This window comes from Vulpes lagopus, chromosome 1, assembly GCF_018345385.1.
Source record: "Vulpes lagopus strain Blue_001 chromosome 1, ASM1834538v1, whole genome shotgun sequence".
Lineage (NCBI taxonomy): Eukaryota > Metazoa > Chordata > Mammalia > Carnivora > Canidae > Vulpes > Vulpes lagopus.
This window is the reverse complement of record NC_054824.1, coordinates 82,511,775-82,534,404: the sequence shown is the minus strand read 5'-3', so window position 1 is coordinate 82,534,404 and position 22,630 is coordinate 82,511,775. Positions and strand designations below refer to the sequence as shown.

At 37.1% G+C, this 22,630-nt stretch overlaps 1 pseudogene; it reads right to left on the bottom strand.

Annotated features, from left to right (window-relative positions):
* Positions 1-4,341: 4,341 nt before the first annotated feature.
* Positions 4,342-5,652, bottom strand: LOC121499698 (annotated as a pseudogene).
* Between the last annotated feature and the right edge of the window lie 16,978 nt (positions 5,653-22,630).

Below are 22,630 nucleotides of genomic sequence, written 5' to 3'. Positions count from 1 at the left end.
CTACCAGTGCATCAAAGAGAGATAAGACTTCCCCAGGTTTGAGAATAAAGTAAGGAAGTCAAGAAATGGAAATAAGTAGAGCAGCAGCTCTTTTAGATTTTCAGGAAAGTCATTGAAGCATCCAGTAACATCCGAATTTTCTTCTACTCAACATACTTTCAGAGATAAATAAATAAATTCAGCAAAATGTTAACAAAAAGGGGATCTAGGTAAAGGGTATATTTTGGTGTCCCTTTGGTGTTTGACTATTCTTATTCTTGCATAGAGGACCCTGATGGACATTGAGTCACTATTCAGTTTTTCTCAATACCATGACCTCATCTACAAATGTTAGCTTTCTTCCTATAGTGTCTCAAGTCAACATGCAAGCAAGGGGTGACGAGACAGAGGAATTTCTCACTTAAGGAAAGCTGCTCCATTATAACCCAGTTCAGTCAGCTTACTAGCAATAAATCATCAAATTTAATAAAATATAAGCCCCTTTCTTCAAGTACCATTTCATTTCCTCAGATCCTGTCTGTATGCCAAACCTACAGCAATTCTCACTAAGTGATGCCAAGCCTTGAACCAGCGACTGTATGAGCTCTGATTCTTCTTCATCAGGTTTTCTTCTGTCCTTAATTTCAGCTTCGCTATATGATACCCTTTATCACCTGATTTGAGTCTATTACTGTTTCAGTGCATAAAACTGAATGTAGAGCGTGCTCATATATTCCTAATACTGTATTTCCTTACCACACATTCTTTTTTTGGGATGTGTTAGTGGTTTTCAACACCTACACAGTTATGAATACCTAGGTGAGGTCCCATTTAGACGCAGGCTCCTTTTCCAGATGAGACCGTTTCATATATTATGATTAGGAGAGCTGTAGACCCTTAATCAAATCCACTTCATAGACAGTTTAGGCTTTGAGGTTGCCTCAAAGTGTGGCAAAACCTTCTGTGTACACTGACATGGTTGGCCAGGTGCTGTCTGGCAAAGGACACAACAGAAGTGGCAGGAAAAGGCCATGAGTCTCAGTCACACCGTCTCTAGAGTAGGAATGCTACGTCCCTTTGGAGTTGACCGCTTTGGCGGAACACAACTGGAAGCCTTCTGTTGGGGGACTTCCCAGAGGTTCCCAATTCAGTACATATGCCTGGTACAGCCCTTGTACCACAGGGGAGTGATGCAACACGGGTACCACCACTTCCTCGCCACCACATCAGACTCCAGCTCCTCTTTGATTGCAAACTTCTAGGCAACCAGAAGTCTCCAACAAAGTACAACTTCCACCTCAGAACCAACATCTTTCATTACACTGCAGGGTGAACAAGCCCTTTCAGCTGCTTCCTTGTTGTCTGCCTTAGATTTTAACCTTCCTTTCATCGTGTATGTTTCTCTCACTCTAAAGTAGAAGCAAGTCGATGGAGAACACTGGGTCTTTATGGCTCTTAAAGAGGGTCTGCAGAGAGACCCTGGGATGCTAGCCTCTGACAGTTTTATTTCAGACCATGTAACCAGAGGCAAGTAGGAAGGGATGCTATTGTTAGTATTTCAAAACAACATCCAGTATCACCTTCTGTTTTGACCTGTTCAACCTTTTCTTTCAAGAAATTATCCTTTGATTCTCAAACTCCCTTGCCCTTGTCTGAGAACAAAGAAGTCCTCCCCCCATTTTCAGTGCACAAATTGCTTTAGTCATTTTCAGGTTATGAAGTATGGGGGAAATTTTCATACAGAGAAAATACTTATGATTTCTTTTATGGATAATTCAAATATAGTTGAACCTTAGAACTTTAAGATGAAGAATGAAATTGTTATGAGTTTGGGGGAAAAAAAACTGAGCAATCAAAAAACCAGTCTTCATGTATGCACAATAAAATTGAGCTTTAAATTGTGTAATCATACCTCTGCATAACATGGCACGGATATTATTGTTTGTTTTGATATTGTACTCTATTTTAAAATGTACATAGCTATGCAAATAAAGTTAGGTAACTCAATCAAGGCACAACTTTCCCTTTTTTCCCCTTAACATCTTAGTTTCTTAACTCTAAAACACAGAGAAATTAAATGCCAAAAAAAAGTCAAAAGGAAATAATTGAAGTGTCAATGTTTCCTCTTAAAAAAATTAAAGATATTTAAGATTTTCATTAGGACATGGTTAATTAACATTACAAGTAGGATGATATCATCATTAAAAGAAAACATTTCCAAATTGTGTGTCTCTGTCTAATTCTCCATCATCTTCCAACACTCCCCTCATCCCCATACCTCTGGTCATAGTACAATTACTCTGCTGGCCCAGAATGCCCTTTATCTCTCATGTCTACCTGGTTAACTCGTGCTCATCCTAGAAAACTCAGATCTGCTGTCATCTTTTCTCCATTACCCATACTGGCTCAAAATAAGTGTTCTCTCAGAAAAAAAAAATATATCTATATATATTTCTATATTTTTATCTTGAAATAATTTTACTATATTTTGTCTGATGCCTCATTTTGTTAGGAACTCCTGAAATTAGGCATTTTATCTTACCTCTTTATCTCTAGTAACTGCTTTAATGCCAGCACATAGAAAATCTTCAATATATACTTGTTTGTTTGGATTTAGTTGGATATTCTCCCACTAATTAGTGATCTGATAGATCTGGTAACCTGTTTGTGAGCAAATACATTGTTCACCTGAAATAATAAAATCCCACTACAACTGTTTCTTTTTCAAAAGACTTTTAAGAGGAAGAAAGGATAGTGAACACTTCAGATACATTTCCTTAGCCAGGTCTTTTTAAAACCTTTCAAAATATAACTAGAAGTTATCGGCTGAATCATATGAAATTGTCATAGGTCTGAAAGAGCCAAATATTCTTAATGTTCTATTATTTAACCTAATATAGATCTACTCTCCCCAGTGCCTTGATTATCATCATGATTATAACCTGGTAAAGATGGCATTATGCTTCAACACTAGGCCCTTTTTTGCCCCCCTTCCTATTTTCTGAGAGCAGGTTGCAATGCTGTGTGTAACTAAAGCACAGGTGCTCCTCAGTATTGTGCTTCTTTGGGGAATGACGCCTCAGAGGAGTGGGGTTGGAATAAGTCAGAGCTGCCATCAAAGGGCAAATGTTGCCCAATTCTGGTCTTGTATGCTTATAGACATTGTTGAGTTCTTCAATCAGCAAGATTACTCATCAAATACGTTCTTAGGTCTCCAGAGTAAGCTTCAAAATAAGAACAGGTGGCATCTTATATTTCACTGGAGGAGATACCCCCACATGTTTCTGTGCCCACCTCAAAGCAGATTCCTCATCAGCTTTCCCGATGTCCCATCCCCAGGCGCATCTTGCTCATGGTGCATCTGGAGAAATAGACACTATCTGGCTTCCATTTGCCTCCCACATCACTTCTGGCCTTTCTTCTTCAGTCTGTCTTACCTGTTTTTACTCTACTACTTCCAGAAAAATGAATTAGTCCTTCCTGCTTCATGAAACTAACTACAGATACATGAATACGGATTTAATGGTAATAGAATTAGAGGGACACAAATTTACAACTAATTAGAACCATAAACAAAAACCTCTCTTTTTTATGAGTAAAAGGATGTTTTACTATATTGACTTAGCCATAAATTATAATTATTATTTATAAAAGTTATATAAACACAGGCTGATCATCTTTAAAATCTCGAAAAGCCAAATAAAAATAGGACACAGAAAATTAATTGAATTGAAAAAAGTTCTGACATAATTGTTCCACATGTTATGTGTAATCATAGAAAGAATCATTGTAATAATTACCAAAGTAATATCAAAGGTAACAAAAGAGACATCTGGTCTTAAATGTAAATTCAAATGTATAGTATATCTACAATAATAGATCAAAGTATATCTGCAATTTCTAACAGTAAAAAGTATGTTAGTTTGCAAATACTGTATCATTTAATGAAAAAAAGAAAGAAGATCAAGGATAAAATGTCGGAGAGTTTTATCAACCAGGCCATCTTTCAAGGTAGTTTCTCAGGGTAGTGCTCTACATATGGAACTGAACTGTTTGTTATTATTCTAAACCCAGCACTTTTACTTGCAGAGTTTGCAAATCAAAATGTGACAAAAGGGGCACCTGGGTGGCTCAGCCAATTAAGCTTGCAACTCTTGATTTCAGCTCAGGTCATGATCTTGGGGTGGTGGGATCAAGCCCTGCATTGGCTCTCTACTCAATGTGGAGTCTGCTCAACTTTCTCCCAATATTCCCTCTGCTCCCTCTGCACTCTCTCTCTCTCTCTTCCTCTCTCTTAAATAAATAAACATTTTTTAAATGTAACAAATAATTATATATCAGGATTGGTAGGAATACCAAGTATTACTTCATAACTGCCTGTTTCTTTTTCTCTGACACCATCAACACAGTTCCAGGGTTGCTATGTTTGAGACAATTCAATTCCTTTCATTGATGAGCTTCTTTCCTAAATCTGGCTGTAGGCGTATTTTGGTAGATGTCGGTGATGGGCAACGTGTTTTATATGAGGATGATGTTGAAATTTCTTCTTCAAACTCCAGTTATAATCTTGGGCTGTTTTTTTTTTTTTTTCTCATGATTGTAAGCACACCAAATTTTTCAGAAGCATTAGCTTTCCATAGACAAATGTTCATTTCATCAGACCCACACATAATACATTTGCTGTCAGAAAACCATTTTACGCAGTTAACATGTTATATTCTCTCTGCGTGATAGACTTCCCTGCTTTTACTTTTGTCCACAGAAAAGATTCAAATAGATTTATCAAAACTAGCAGACACAAACTCTTTCCCAGTGGGAAAGTAATCCACATCAAGCACCACAGATGCATGATCCATATGTACCATTAGGGGAATGTCTAGTACACGCATATCAAAACTACGTACATTCTAATCTTCATTTGCTGCAGTAAAAATGAAAGCTTTCATAGGGTTCCAATAAATTGCATTTGTTCTCATATCTAAGATGACCTTTTTTATAGGACTAGTGTGCCTCATATCATATAGTACTATATTCCTGTCAGAAGCACAGCTTTCCAAGAAAATGTCTCAATTGTGTTAAATTTAACATTATTTATACTGTTGAATCGCCAGGTTATTCAATATATAGGACTTGTTCTTTGTTCATCCCAGATGTCTACTTGCTGTCCACATGAGGCAAAAATAGTTTCCCTCCAGTGATGATCAATTTCTTGCAAACATTGTCTTTCCTAATATTGTATGCAATGGTTCCTCCTCTTCTCCATAGCCTGGTCCGTCCATTTTTCCACTGCTTCCCAGTTTTGGCATCACTGACAGTAGAAAAACAAGTCCCACAAAAGGGAGTACATATTATTTGTACAAAATCCTCATATCTTGTACAGATACATTTTGTTTAGTCAAGTTCCAAATTCTAACCTCTTCATTGCCTGCCCCACAAAGGGCAGCAGCCCCACTCTTTGGATGCTTTGCCAAGCATCTTGGTGACCATCCAGGGAAGCAAGGAATGGTTTTGCAAATATATGTTCCAGTTTGGTGCATTTAAAGCTCTTAAGTATTCTTGTGGGACCTCAAAAGGATGCAAAGTCAGATCATAGTTTCTTAGAACTGTTTATAAGTTCAGCTTGATTTCACAGACATAGTTGTCTGAGTTCTGGTTTAGCATCTTTGCTTTCATTTTGGCTGCTAGTTGTCCACGATTCAAGCTTGGGTTACTACTGCCTCCTTAAACAAAAGCCTCTTTAAAACACTTAAGTTATACTACTAACTCTCTACAAGCAGCAGTGTGACTCATGTTCTCTTAGCACCCTTTCTTTATCCATAATGAGAGGAAAAGCAAATAAGGTTGCCCTTCCTACCATCCAGGATTATAGTATCAAATGAGATCATATATATGAATATGTTTTATGACTGCTTTAGCACCATGCAAATATAAAATATTAGTATTATGTGCATTATTATGGAAATCTCTTCCACCCAACATTTTTATCAACAACTTGAACAAAGACATAAAAGCATGATTATAAGCTTTGCAGATGATAGACATATGGGAGGAATAGCTAATAAAAAGAAAGGAAGATAGAATCAAAGTTCAAAGAAATCATGACAGATTGGAATGATGACTAAAACTACTAAAATGATATTTAATAGGAACAGATGTAAAATATACTTCAGTTAAAAAAAAATCATGTCAGGGGAGACCTGTGATGACATCAGTTTACATGAACCACAGTTATATGGCTGGGAATTGAGGTTAATTTTAGGTTTCTCTAATAGGAATACTGCATCCAGAATAAAGGTGGTAATATGCTACATGTGTCAGACCATTGCTTACATGTGGAATATTTAAATATTTAAATATGAGGAACTGAGCATCTGGGGAAACCAACCAGAATTTTGAAAGGTTTTAAAACCATTTCATATTAAGAAGCAACTGACAGAACTGGGATTGTTTTCCTTGGAAAGAGATACATAAGAGTCTCTACAAATATTCCAAGGACTAACACACAGTAAGGGTGTAAAAATGCCTAATACACAGAGTAATTGGGAGATCCAAAAGAGATAACAAGACATATACTAGACTCTCAGTAGTGAGAGTCAAATCTAAATTCATTTTGCATTGCTCTAGTGGGAAGAGTATGGCTCTATGACTGGGGGAGTTGGTCGAATTAAACCAAAAGCAATGAGTTTCCCATGGCTGGAAATACTCAAAGAAACTTTTATTGCTACCTAGAGAATTGACAGAATGTGCTAGAAGCTTTGTGTATATTAGTATTGTCGTATTGGAGAATGTGCATTCATCTAATCATACACCTGCCTTCCATCCACGCACAACTCATAGCTAAGAAAAGATAATATACAAAATTCCATTACATTTTCAGAGAAGAAAAATGAAAGAGAAGTACTGTTGCCTCTTACACTGGAAAATTTTAGATCCAGAGAGATTATGTAAACTAAATATTCATGCTATAGCTCTGGTTTTCAAATGTTAGTATGTATGAGAATCATTCATAGGGTTTGCCGAAACACAGAAAAGCCTGACACTCACCCTCAGAGTTTTCTTCTTTTTTTAAAATATTTTATTGATCGATTGATTCATGAGAGACACAGAGAGAGGCAGAGATATAGGCAGAGGGAGTAGCAGGCTCCCTGCGGGGAGCCTGATGCGGGACTGGATCCCAGGACCCCGGAATCATGACCTGAGCCAAAGGCAGATGCACAGCCACTGAGCCACCCAGGTGCCCCACCCTCGCAGTTTCCGAATGAGTAGATCTGGGGTCAAGCCCCCCAAATCTGCATGTCTAATAAGCTCCCAGAGGATACTGATAAAGAACCACTGCAAAAAATAGAAATGCCCTGTTCATAGCCCTGGCCACACAAGACAAATTTGCCATGTTTTTAAATGTATTACAACCTCCCACCATCTTCAGCTGATAATTAGGGGTCAGAACCTGATTAATCCGCAGGCTATTCAGCGACCTATAATGTGCCTTGGCATGAAAAGACAAGCAGAAGAAATCAAGTTTCACCTCTCAAAATTTTGAACCACTGCATGTTTAAAAGACCAGCAATTCATATAAGAAAAAGAAATTGAAAAACCAACAAGTATAAAGGAAGGAGTGAAAAGGAAAATGGATAGTCAGAGGAGGAGAGAGAATATAGCAAAAACCAGGAAGCAGCTGATTTTGGTTAATGGCGAAACACTAGATTAAAGACCCTTAAACTACTTTTGAAGATTTCTGGAGCCTCAGAATCTGGTTCCCTTACCCATTAAGGTGGCTCTAATGAATGTGCTTTCTAATTATTTGACTTTTCTATATTCTTGTTCCCATACCTGCTTACAATACACCTCACATTTACTAATTTTGAAAAATCCAGTATTTGGAAGATCATTATCTTCTTGCTATCAAAGTTGCTGTTCAGAAATCCACTGCCACAATGATTCCCTCTCTTTTGCTTGAGACTTAATATTTTACCTCTGTGGAAGTTTTGAGGGTCTTCTCTTTTCCCAGGGCTCTAATAATTTCATGACAATGTGTCCTAGTATGGGCCTTTTAGTTTGAGTGACTCTGGAAAATTGCTTCTTCTCTCATGATGTTTTGCTTGTTGTCATCTCTCTTTAAAACCAAATTGAAAGAGGGGCACCTGGGTGGCTCAGGTCATGATTCCAGGGTCCTGGGATCAAGTCCTGCATCAGGCTCTAATTGGGGAGCCTGCTTCTCTCTCTGCCTTTCTCTGTGTCTCTCATGAATAAATAAATAAAATCTTAAAAAAAAAATTGAAAGAGAAAGTAAGACTTTCCAAAAAGAAACTCAAACAGTTTTAGAAGTTGAACAAGAAAGCAAAATCTGTTTTCTATTTTTTTTTTTTTTATTCCTCTTACAACTCCTCCCTTCCCAAAAGAAGAAGAAAGAAAGACAGGAGAGTCTGAGGAGTGTTTTGGTTTCTCTCTGTTGTAACTCGGCCGGATTCCTCTGGTAAATTCTCAGGAGGGAAGCCATAGAATCCAGAGCAGCAAACAGAGTGAGAAAATGAGTTGTGAATGGATGAACGGACAGTGATGAGAACAAGGGAACAAAACAAAGCCATGCCACAGCTGACCATGCTGGACCGGGGGATGCAGCGTTGCACACTCTACAAACACCGTTCATGGTGGCGGGAAGGAAATGGTATTTTAAACCCATCTGTAATCCCCCTCTATTTTCTCTCACTCTGGAAAAGCAGTGCTTACAATGGCCTTCTCTGTGCTTCCCACGTGGGATTTAGCCACTGTTGTAACCTTTGTGTTGTTCATTGTGAGGCTAGAAAAGTATAATTCCACTATGTGTAAGCCCCTTTGTAAGGGGAAATACAACTGTCAGCTCAGGTGGCTTTAAGCTGCCAGAGCTTGGGGAATAAAACCAACTCATCTCTCTTCAAAGTCCCCACGTGAGGAGAGAAGCTGACAGATACTAGTTCTGTCTTCCTGTAATAGACTCTTTCCATGGAATGTAATGGTCTTATTGGAGTCACGTTGGAATCAACCATGGAGGCTTAAGAACCACTGCCCTCTCCCTTCCCTCCAGAGATTCTGAATTATTTGGCCCAGGGTTTTGGTGTGGACATGAGGATTTGCAAATGCCCCCAGATGATTCTAATGTGCAGCAAAGTAGAGAACTATTGCTATTTTTCTTTCTTATTTTCTCTCTCTGTCGTGCGCCTAGAATAATGTTACTCTTTCCTAAACATCTAAATTTTGATTCAGGCTTTTGCTCTCACTCATTTAGGAAATTGTGAGGGAAACTGACTCTGCCCAGCTTCAAGGCTGAGCACTCTTAGCTTGTTTTATTGACCCACTTCATTCCTCCATCCACAAGCACTGGCCCAGAGATGAACAAGTAATATAGACAACCTAGTCAGGATGGATCTTGGGACACTCTCTTAGAAGTCTTTGATAAGAACAGTTTCGTTCTTCCTCAGGACACGGTGGCATGTGGATGTGAAGCCACTACAGGCATTTTTTTTTCCATAAGAGAAGCAGCAGAAAGACATAATCATTATTTAAAAGGGGGTACAGCCAGGAAATTGCAAAGAAACAGGCAGAGTCACCAGCCGATGGTCATCCTCAAGCTGATCCTACTTCTGGGACTGAAGTTAGCAGAATCAGTAAGGGTCTTTGTATTTAATTCAATGGAGTCAAGATGTTCCTAAAGTATTAGAACACATTTATCCCCACAGGCTGTTTTTCTTCTTGCTTCTTTTAAGCCTGGGTCAAGTGGTTCTAGGAAGATGTGAAAACCATTCAGTATTTACAGGGAACTGAAGCAGTCATGGTAATAATTCCTCATGATCACCTTCCTAGATGAAGGTAAATCCTAACGTAAGCAAGACATCTTTTTTTGTGGTTTGAAATGGAAATGCTATCTCCTCGGATCTAAATAGAATCGACCGATGAAATGACTGCAAGAAAAAAGTACTTATATCTCATACTGTTGCTTTCTCCCACAGTAAGCGAGTTACCTATTTGTCAGCAAAGTGATAACTGTTGAGTGGATGATTCACAGGGAGTGTATTAGGAAGTGGAAGTTGGGTTGGGAAATAGAGGAATCAAAGGAAGGCCTGGTCCCTGGCCACAGCAGTTTACCCTTTAATTGAGCCGTTCTCCCTGCTTTTCACTTCCAATGTGTAATTGTGGACTGTTTGCCCACTGGAAGAAAGCTCAGGGAGTCCTGTCTAGACCTTCCCTAATAGCCTATTGACTCTGTCTTAAGAATATTGAGCCAGAGCACACCAACAGAGACACCAATGATCTATGTGTCCTTTCCCCTATATCCAACAAACCCATGACTTTGCCAGCCCGAAAGTGAAATTTAAACCAGGGCGGGTATTGGAATCTTCCCTTAGTTTTTCCCCTTAATACCACTTTTCTAATCGCAGAAGCTAACATTTTTCTTTTTTTCTTTAAATGCAATTAGCCAACATATAGAGCATCATTAGCTACAGATGCAGAGTTCAGTAATTCATCCATTGCATATAACGTCCAGTGCTCATCACGTCACGTGCCCTCCTTCATGCCCATCACCCAGTTAACCCATCCCCCACCCACCTCCCCTCCAGCAACCCTCAGTTAAGAGTCTCTCATTGTTTGTCTCCCTCTCTGATTTCTTTCCATTACATTTTCCCTCCCTTCCCCTATGATCCTGTGCACATTCCACATGTGAGTGAAATCATGTGATAAGTGTCTTTCTTTGACTGACTTATTTTGCTCTGCATAATACCCTCCAGTTCCATCCATGTCAATGTAAATGGTAAGATTTCATCCTTCCTGAAGGCTGAGTAATATTCCATTACATATATACCACATCTCTGTCCATTCATCTGTCAATGGGCAGCTTGGCTCTTTCCATAGTTTGGCCATTGTAGACACTTAACACTTTCCAAGTGACCAGACATAGTTCTCTTGTAGGTCATCATCTGGTGATGTTTACTGTGTAAGCTGTACCTCAAACTGACCTGGGGATCAAAGGTTCCCCCTTGTATACACAAGAAACTGAAATATTTATGATCCCATGAACAGATTTGATAAAGAAACCATAGTCTTCAAGGAATTCTGAATTTTTATTAAAAACAGACCCTTCCAATATTTTCCTAGTTTCTTGTGGAATGAAATGATTTGGCTTTTATTGGCTGATTTCAGTCAAATTGGCAAAGAGGCAGAAGTCTTAGAGATATATTGAGTTTTCTTGCAGGCAGCCACCCATGAAGTTAAAATCCAGGGGAAATCAAATTTCTTTAGTTCAGTCATTTGCCTCCGGTAATGACTTACTTTTGCACCAACCATAACATTTCTCTACCATTATAACGACTTAGAGAATTTTTGTGTATCAGATTATTTTCACTTCGACACCGTTTTCTCTGCTTCACTGCTGAGCCAACCCGGTGCTCTGAGTGCTGTCAACTCAGATGAAGGGACAATCTGCAGGCTCCACTGAGTAGGTGAAGTGTTCCATCATGACTGGTTACACTCAACTTATGAGTCTTTACCTCCAGCTCCAAGTAGCACTACATTTCCTCTTAATGCTTGCAAGTCACAGTCTCGAGACCTTAGGTTTTAGGCTGCAGGTATAGTTGAGTGCAAGCAGTAGGAACAGAGATTTTCCGAGAGCTAACTTTTGACACGAGTAGTGCTGGAGTAGTGCTTAACAATGCCTACGCCATCCCCCAACCCAACCCTTTTGCTGCTGGCCGTCTGACACCTCATAAGAGACTAATACAAAGCTTGAAAATCACAAGGTCTGGCCCAGGCCAGGAAAGGAACCCTAACACCTCTCACTCGGTTTTACAAAGACTTGTGTTGGTTTTGTAAACTCTTCTATTATAAAACAGAATATACGTGTGCATCCAGTAAAGTGTGTAAAAAGTGTGTTTTCAGTTTCAGAAACAGCTATAAGCAACACTCCTCAAAATACTACATCAGTCAGGTGAAAGAATAATATCAACATTCCAGAACTCCCACACGCGGCTCCTGCCACCATTCCCTGGCCTTTGGGGTGATCATTATCTCGACACTGATTATAAGCAATTCCTTGTTTTTCTTTAGTTTTAGTTCTTGGGTATGCATCCCCAAGCAAAATACTTGAGTTTTGCCTGTTTAGAATACTATATAAATGCAATTATGCTGCATACATTTTCTATAACTTGCTCTTTTCCATTCACTATTAAGATTGTAAGTTTCAGCCATATTGTTGCACATAGAACTAGTTCATTAATTTTCATTGCTGTGTAACATTCTATGGTTTATTGATATGGCAATCCATTCATCCATTTTACTATTAAGGGGCTCTTTCCAGTTTTTGGAAAATGTGAAAAATGCTGCTTTGAACATTCTTTCATTTTGTTGCTTGTTGCATAGAAACATGCAGATTTATAGGGAATACTCTTAGAAATGGAAAGACTCAGTCAAAGGATATGTATGTTTTTTCAAGTTTACTAGTTTTCTTCCTCAACTATACCATCACTACATAATATATACCAGTTTTCAAAATGTATATATATATATATATAAATGTGTGTGTGTATATATATATATACACATATATATATATATATATAAAAGTTAGTATATATATATAAAGTTAGCTTCACCTAGAGTGAAGCCCAATGTGGAGCTTGAACTCACAACATTGAGATCAAGACCTGAGCTGAGATCAAGAGTCAGATGCTTAACTGACTGGGCCACCCATGCTTATTTATGTTCTTTTTTTTTTAATTTTTATTTATTTATGATAGTCACACAGTGAGAGAGAGAGAGGCAGAGACACAGGTAGAGGGAGAAGCAGGCTCCATTCACTGGGAGCCCGACATGGGATTCAATCCCGGGTCTCCAGGATCGCGACCTGGGCCAAAGGCAGGCACCAAACCACTGTGCCACCCAGAGATCCCACTTATTTATGTTCTTAATGAAAAGTACTATAAAGTCCTCCAACTTTATTCTTTTATTTTCAATGTTGCTTTATCGATTCTGGATACTTTCCTTTAAAAAAAAAAAAAGATTTATTTATTTGAGAGGAGAGAGACAGAGAGAGAGCAAGCATAGGGAGAGAGAGAGAGAGAAACTCCAGCAGACTCCTCACTGAGCTCAGAGCCTGAGGCAGGAACTCAATCTCATGAAGCTGAGACAATGACCTGGGCAGAAACCAAGAGTCAGATGCTTCACCAACTGCACCACCCAGGGACCCCCTGGATACTTTACATTTCAGCACAAATTTTACTATCAGTCTGATCAAATATAAACCTACAAAAAATTCCTGGGATTTTAATTGACACTACATTAAATCTACAAATCAATTTAGAGAGAAATGACAAGTTAACAACATCGAGTCATCTAATCTACGAATATGGCATCTCTATCTTCTTAGGGAGTCTTTAATTTCTCTCAGCATTATCTATTTTTCAGTGTAAAGGACTTGTATATTTTTTCAGATTTATCTCTAAGTAACGTTTTTGATGCTAGGGTACATGGTATCTTCAGTATTTCAATTACTGATTGCTAGTACACAGAAATCCAATTGATTTTGTATATTCATCTTATATCCTACAATATTGCTAACTTCACATGTTAGATTTATTTGCTTATTTGTTTTAGATTCCAGGAGATATTTTACAGAAACCATTCTGGTTCTTATAAACAAAGATGATTCTACTACTTCTTTTCCAATAATGTTGTCATTTAATCTTTTTCTTACCTTAGTGGACTGACTGGAATCTCCAGTACAATGTTAAATAGAAGTGGTGGGAGTGGATATCCTTACTTTGTCCATAATCTTAAGAGACAACATTCATTTTCTTTTCACCATTAAGAATGATGTTAGCTGGAAGCTTAACATAGACCACATTTATCAGATTAGGTACATCTCTTCAATTCCTTGTTTTCTGGGAAACTTCTATTAGCAATGGATGCTGGGTTTTGACAAATGCTTTTTCCCTATATCTATTGATCTACGTGTTTCATTGTTGCAGTCATTGTGTGTGTTTGTGTGTGTAGTATGTTAATAAGGTGAATTACATGGATCTTTAAATGTTACACTACGTTTGCATTCTTGAGATTATTCCAAATTGGTCATGATATATTATCTTTTTTTTATAAATTAGTTTTTATTGGTGTTCAATTTACCAACATACAGAATAACACCCAGTGCTCATCCCATCAAGTGCCCCCCTCAGTGCCCGTCACCCATTCACCCCCCCCCTCCTCCCCTTCCACCACCCCTAGTTCATTTCCCAGAGTTAGGAGTCTATATTATCTTTTTTATGAACATTAGATATTATTTGCTAAAAATTTTGTTGAAAATATTTACATGTATGTTTATGAAAGATATTGTTCTGTTGTTTTCTTGTCTTGCAACGTGTTGGTCTAGTTTTGCTATCTGGATAATGCTGGTCTTATAAAATGTTTGGGAAATAGTCTCTTTAATTATCTGGAAGGATTTGTGTTTAGACATGTTTTATGGCCTGGTATGTGTTAAATATTTATAAATGATCTGTGCATGATTGAAATTAATGTACATTCTGCAGCTGATGAGTCAACTTTGTTAATTATGTTTTTCAAATTTTTTTTTATATCCTCATATTTTTAAATGCTTTTCTATGAGGGAAGTGTTGAACTTTCTGACTTAGGTGATCTATCAATTTCTCATTGTATTTCTGTCAAATTTTGCTTTGAATAATTTGAGGCTTTGTTAATATATGCATATAATTTTTAAATTGCTAGATCATTCTGCTCATTGAGTCTTTAATCATTTTGAAGTAATTCTTTTTAATTCTACTAATTGTATTTGCCTTGTCTATTTTTGTTGGTTATTAATATAATTATATCAACCTTTTTTTTATTAGGACTTAAGGGTATATCTTTTTCCATCCAATAGCTTTCAACAATTTCTATAGCCATTTATTTTAGGTATATTCCTTATAAACAGGATAAGTAATTTTTTGTTCTGAATTTTTTTTTTAATTAGAGCATTGAGTCCATTTGTACCCAGCATCATTACTAATATATTTGGATTTATTTCTACCATGTTATTTTATATTTTGTAGTTTCTTTTTATATTTTTTTCGTTATTTTGGATTATTGAACATTTTTAATAACATCTTCATCCATTTTTAGTATAAAATTTAAACCTCTGTTTCCACTCTTGTGGTAATATTAGAAATAACATGAATAGTTACCTTATTAAAGTTTGTAATTATTCAATTATTTCACTCTCTTCTTTGAAAATCTTAGGATATCAGAACTTTTACACCCATTAATATTGCTCATTCCTACTTATAAATTATGGTTCTATGATTTTTTTATTTGAAATTTTAGTCATTTTTCTTTTTATATGTTTACAACAGACATTATTACTGTTGATTTATAGACTCAGTGCTCATATTTATATTGCTCACTCATCTACCATTTTCTCTGATGCTCACTTCAATTAGAGATCACTTTCCTTGGACCTGAAGATTATTTTCTAGAATTTTCAATAACTGACAGTCTTCTGGTGATTAATTTTTTCCCATATTTATTTTAGTGAACATGTCTTTACTTTTTTGAATTGACATTTTATTGAATATAGAAGTCTAATCATGTAGTTATCCATGACACTACATTATTTTTCTTCATAGCACTTGAAATTTGTAACTATATATTTATTTGTTCAATATCTGTATTCTCTACTGGTTACTGGGCCATAAATTCTTTGTGGGTGAAAACTATGCCCATTTTGCAGTGGATATTTAATTCTACTATAATACTTGGAATATGGAAGCTAAACAATATAGATTTGCATGAATGAATAAGAGAATGAAAAATTAATAAGCATAGTCCTGGCACTTGTGGTATTTACATCCTAGTGGAAGCTATTAAAAATAGACAAAATAAAAAAAAATAAAATAAAATAAAATAGACAAAATATTGGTGATCTGATAATTCAGGGCTGATTGTTTGATTCTCACCATTTAAAACAAAACAGAATATGACCAAGGAAAAGAAGAGATTTGAATGGTCAAGGTTTGGGTTAATTTCTGAAGCTAATATGTAGCTAATTTCATTGTGTATTGTTCTTTTAATATTCTTAAAGTTGTAGGTGAAATTGGTCCTGAGGACTTAAAGTACAGCTTGAGTATAAATTTTTCCTTTGCCTAAGTTGGACTTTACCAATATGTGCATATTATTGCTTCCTCCTTGCATCTTCCTTAGAGTATAATAACACTTCTTAGGGCAATAGTAGAGTGTCTCTAGATTTCCCCAGCAAAGGTCTCTTCAGTCCTGGGTGCATTTCTTTTTTTTTTTTTTTTTTTAAGATTTTATTTATTCATTCATGATAGTCACACAGAGAGAGAGAGAGAGGCAGAGACACAGGCAGAGGGAGAAGCAGGCTCCATGCACCGGGAGCCCAACGTGGGATTTGATCCCGGGTCTCCAGGACCGTGCCCTGGGCCAAAGGCAGGCGCTAAACCGCTGTGCCATCCAGGGATCCCCCCTGGGTACATTTCTATGTGAAAATCAAGTTCATATGCATGATCCTTTGTCATATACCTACCCATCTTGCAGATCTAAAGTAATACTAGGCAGGTGTTACTAGTGCCCCTCATTGATTTTCATGGTGTATTGTTCTGGTTCTTTGGGGTGGATGGATGGCTAAAAGATAGAATGACAGGGTGCTAAGCACCTTAAAACGCTATGGAAAATGTGGTGAGTGCACATGGAGGGGGTGGCTGGACTTGAAACTTTGAGGTTCGATGGCCTTTTTCATCTTTAGCAATTCTAAGATATAGATCTATAGATACTGACATTAGCACATGACTTGATGGGGCAAGAATTATATGATGCCTACTATTTGCCCACCCACCCCAGAGTTCTCTCTCTCTCTCTCTCTCTCTCTCGCTTTCTTTCTTTTTATTCTAAATACCATTAAATGTCTTTGAGTCTATTTTTTCAACAGTCTTAAAATATGCTAGATGCTTCGCTATCCACTTGATGATAGAATGTGAGTAATATCTACCTTCTTGAACCTCATGGCATAGTTGAGGAGGCAAAGAAGTAAAACAACCAATTATACCACAGAGATAGGATAGACATCTAAGTGGAACTGTGACTTCTCACAAGGATCCTTTTACATTACTTCTGGGATACCTTCTCTGACCACCAACGTCTTGGTTACATGAGGCAGTCCTTAGTGTTCAATGAGAGAACCATATTGCTCAACCCCAGGAGGGACACTCATATTACCATTCAAATGGTGTCCCCTGGATTGCTCAGCCTATTCTCCATGCAAATCAGCTCTTATAATGGTAAAAGCAGCCATGATTATTTTGAAAAGACCAATTCTCAAGGAGAAGACAGTAAAAGATTATAACTGATCTAAATTATGGAGAGATGTTTCATTAGTAGGAAGTATAGGAGAAGTAGGCTTCGAGCTTTGGATAAACAGCTACCCAATCAATAAAAGAATAATAGAACGAGCATAGCAATTGCAAAGGACTTATGCAGTGCTGCTAAATCAAGACATAAGCTGGTGCCAGACCATGGTGACTTAGTAGTCTGTTGAGGAGAAGGTGGTGGTGGATGGAGTATCTTCTGGATAATCAGGAGGCTATCGGCTTCAAAAGACTGACTTCCATAAGCCAGGACCCCAGATCTACCTCAGAAACCATCAGAACCAGGAACAATCATAAAGGTGACATATTTGAGCCTGAAAAAAACCTAAAAGGGGCTATTTCTATGAAACTGGAGTCCCAGGAGCAGAAGGAATAGTCCTTAATAAGTCCTCCCTCAATGTGTTATCTGTATATTGTGCAAGGTGTCTGTCCTTTGTAAGCTAGGGGAAGTACTTCCTCACTCTAGACAGCATATGTATCCAGAATCCAGGGTACCAGAATGACAGACATGGCAGGATATGGCAAGAGTTCCAATGTTTTATAGAGCTGAAGTTCAGATTTTCTAGTCAAAGTCCAGGGCACTTTGTACAATTGAATTGATTGGCTATGAGTCTCTGAGCATTTGGTCAATGGAATGGTGCCCCTTTACAATGCATAAGAGGCCAAGCCCCCCAGTCTGCATCCATGCCCTGAGGCCATATACAACTGTGTAGCAAGAACACAGAACTTTTCTCATATAAATGTGAAGTTCTTGGATCCTGTTCAGCTTTGATATTTGCAACACCCTTTTAAGGTAAAGAGTATTTGGGGATTTTATTAAACAAAATCTTCCATCAGTTAATTTTTTTAAATTTAGTTCCAAAACGGGAGAAAAAAATCAATATTAAGTTTTTCAGCAGGAGCTGTATGCACATTGCAAAGTAACTATTTGTCAGTTTGTGTAGTCATCAAGTTTACCTATGACGAATCAAATATGAATACAAGAACTCTCACATATAGAGAGGAGTAATTTCTTTCTGAAAATCTACCATGTACTGTTCTGGGTGCTTTGTGTTTGTCTGAACATGAGCCATCTCCTTCTTTGATGAAGTAATTCTCATCTGAATGTTTTCATCATGAAAATAAGAGCCCACTCCAAATTCTCTTTATGAGAAACTCTGTGCTTTGGACATGAGATGATCATTTCTCTTGAGGAAACAACACTAAAAAAAATCAAAACGTGTTTTTAGCACTGAAACTGCAGCTCTAAATTTGTTTAAATGGGTTCAGTTTTCTATTTCAATTCCGGTGTCAAATGCAAGTGTGGGAAGAATTTTTAGCATCGTGGATAATCTGTGGAACGATACAACTGTGCATCAAGACTACAACAAAATGAACATATAGGAAATGCTGAGCCTTTTTAAATGCACCTTTGAGTGGAAGGGAAAGATGGGTATTTGAACTCAAAGACTTATAAAAAGCTATAAATTCTAAAATGGATTATAAGGTATAATTTAGGTCATCGTCATATGAAGCCAATGATTTAGAAATTTAGAGATTCAGATAAGAGCTAAAGGGAGACAGAAGGTGGGATTTATTTCCTGAGCCAACTAACACCAGGCTAGAATCATTAGTTAATTTTTCTCTCTTGTTTGGTGTTTGGACGTTTCACCCTCTATAAAAGTGTAATCAAATGATCCATAAGAATTTTGTTAAAAATAATAATTTTGGGGGGAAGGAGAGAGGAATAGAGAGGAAAGCCCTGCTTCTCATTATAAACTTTTTGAACAATTATTTGAACATTCTAAAAATGTGCATGTATTAGTTTTTTTAAACGTCAATCGTTATTTTTCAGGTAGAGAGATTATAAACTGTATATATATATATGTATATATATATATATATATTTTTTTTGTCTGTACACTAACAGCACTAATGCTATTCCTCAGCAACACTCATATTTATTGTTGGAAGTTAGAAATTAGTGATAAACAAAAATTATGATACTAAAACATTTTCAAAACCATGACCATTCAAAGACAACAACTATTGGCTATCTTCCAGAGTGTTCTCAAATCGATTATGCTAATTTAGCAACTAATACAGAACTTTCCACATTACCTAATATATTTCTGCATCACTTTTTTTGAGGACTACACGTAATGTATCATAATTTATTTAATGAATCCATTACTTTTGGAATCACAGGTTGTTTTGAATTCATCCTTTTCCCTTCAAATTTGTGCATTTGTCTCATTTCTTAGGATGAATTCCTAGAAGAACACTGCTGGCCCAAAGGGAAGGCATATGCTTAAGACATTTGATACAGTTGCCAAATTGCCTTTCAGGAAAGTTGGACCAATTTAGACTACCATTAGCAGTGTATCAGAATGTCTGTTTATTCCGACCCATGCTGTCACTCAATTTTGTCAGTCATTTTAATATTTGTCAATGTAATAGGCTAAAAATTAAATCTCTTTTTTTTTGCAGTTCTTTGAAGTTAAATGTATTTTCTTCTTTTGTGAATTACCTGTTATTGCCCACCTTATTTTTTCCATTGAGATGTTGAACAATTTCTTCATAATTTGTTAAAACTCTTTGTATAGGTATATTAACATGTATTAATACATTTTTCCATGTATTCTGTAGTTATCTTTTCTAGCTTAGTGTTCCTCTCAAGTTTGTTTATTCTTTTTTCCCCAAAGATAGGGAAGTTTTTGCATTATGTTCTCAAATCAATTGAGAGACTGAATATAAAGATGGACAACGGCCAGATCACCTGTAAAAATAAAACTTTTCATCCAAAGCCTGCAGGAGCTTGACCAGGAAACCAGCCCTTACCTACAATAAACAATCAGAAAGTTAGTTTGCTATAAGCCAGACTTCCAGGAAGCCACATTGCTATCTCTAGTGGAAATCCAGGAAACTAAACAATGACTCTGTATCAGTCGGCTGCAAATGATCAGGATTTGACTAATGGAAACTTCTCTAATTTCTGTCCCCACTTCCAACTTGGCACCAACCAGAGTAAGCCAAATATGCACTCCTACTCAATCATATAGGATGCCCCATTTCCACATGGCCTGCTTACAGCTTCCCCAGGCCAACAGCCTCCAAGGAGGACACACCTTCAGCTTCTCTTTTCTTCACCATAAAGCTTTCCCACTTCTCTGCCTGTCTTTGAGCCTCTGGCAAAACACAAGTGACAGTGGCTGCTGACCCCTTTGCTATAACCAGCTCAGAATAAATTGCCTTTGTTTTTCTTGTTTGGTTGGTCTTCATTTATTTCCCCACTATATATGTATTCTTCTATTGTTCCTCCTTTGGTGTCACATAGAGAAAGCCCTTCCTCATTGCAATTTTATGTAATTTTTTAACAATACTTATTTATACCTTATTGAAGAGGCAGTCTGGGATGTTGATTCAAAGGGCTGGCTGAGGAACTAGACTACTTGGATTTTTATATCTGTGTGGCCACTAACCAGTTAAGTGACTTTGAACAAGCGCCTATCCTCCCTAGCCTCGCTTTCCCCACCTGCATAATGGGAATAACATTAGCCCCACAAGGTAGTCATGAGGACTATGCACCTGGAATGACACCTAACACATAGTTAGCATCCAATATATGTTCCTGTTACTGTCTATATTTTTCAAGTACTTTTATGATCTCATATCTAATTATAGGGGAATTTTTAGGGTTCCTAAGGAGGTGACATGCATACTCTAAGAATCAATTGAGAGATAGTTTCTTGATGTCAGCCAACATAGTCAGTCTGTAGTTCAGGGCAGGGATGCTTTCACAAAATCAAGAAACTGAGGGAAGCTTGACAGGCTGCCTACACCACGGAGTTGAGAATTGGAGAAACGCTGCCACTTACAGACCTATAGATGCTCATGACTCAGTCCAAATCTTGTGAATGTCCATAATCTCGTGAACCATTTCATCCACGAAAAGTGCCAAGAGTCCTGTTGTGTTCCTTGTCCTATACCCCCATAACAGCTGCTGTTTTGGAGTGAAACTGAATAAATTAAATCTTTTCTTTCCTCTAGTCTTTGGCCATAGTTCAACTAACCCCTATATAGCTATCGGTAAGTATATCTCAGCTGATTTATTTAAAGAAAATTTTAGGGATTTGACTTCTACATAAGCCTAGAGTAGAGTTCTTAAATTTATTACTAATAGGAATCTCAGGTGATTAAGATATTTATTCTTACATCTCACTATCAGAAATTAAGGTGACTCAAGAGACCTGGCAGTGTGAACAGGAAACCACACTTTTTTTTCTTAGCTTTAGTGAGATTTAATTAACACACAACATTGTGTAAGTTTTAGATGCACAATAGGATGATTTGATTCCTTTCTATATTGTGAAATGATTACTGTGGTAGTTAGTTAATACCTTTATCACCTCACATAATTACCTTTATTGTGGTGAGAACATTTAAGACCTACTCTCTTGGCAACTTTCAGGTATAGCATAAAATATTGTCAAGTGCATGCTGAATATCAGATTCCCAGAACTTATTTATCTTATAACTGGAAATTTGTACCTGTCAACCAATATCTCTCCATTTACCCCATTCTTCAAGCCCCTGGAAACCACCATTCTACTCTTTATTTCTGTGAGTTTGGGGGGTTTTTTTGTGTGTAATTTCATGTAAGAATGAGATTGTACAGTATTTGTCTAACTCTGTCTGACTTATTTCACTTAGCATAATGCCCTCAAAATCAATCCATATTGTCACAAATGGTAAAATTTTCTTCCTTCTCAGATCTAAATAATATTGTAGTGTGTGTGTGTGTGTATGCAGTATATACACATATACACTATACATACATACATACATACATACATACCAAATTTTCTTTATCAATTCATCTGTAGATAGACACTTCAGTTGTTTCTGTAAATTGACTATGGGGAATAATGCTGCAACGAACATGGCAATACCAATATCTCTTCAGAATTCTGAAGAGATATTGGTATTTTCATTTTCTTTGGATACATATCTAGAAGTAGTGTTGCTAGACCCTATGGTGGTTCTATTTCATTTTTTGAATGAAAAAAATGATTTGATTGATTTCATTTTCATTGGATACATATCTAGAAGTGGGGTTGCTAGATCCTGTGGTGGTTCTATTTCATTTTTTGAATCTCCTCCATATTGTTTTCCATAGTGATGGCACCAATTTACTACCCCACCAATGTGCACAAGTGTTCTTTTTTCCCTACATCCTCTCCAACACTTGTTATTTCTTGTCATTTGATGATAGG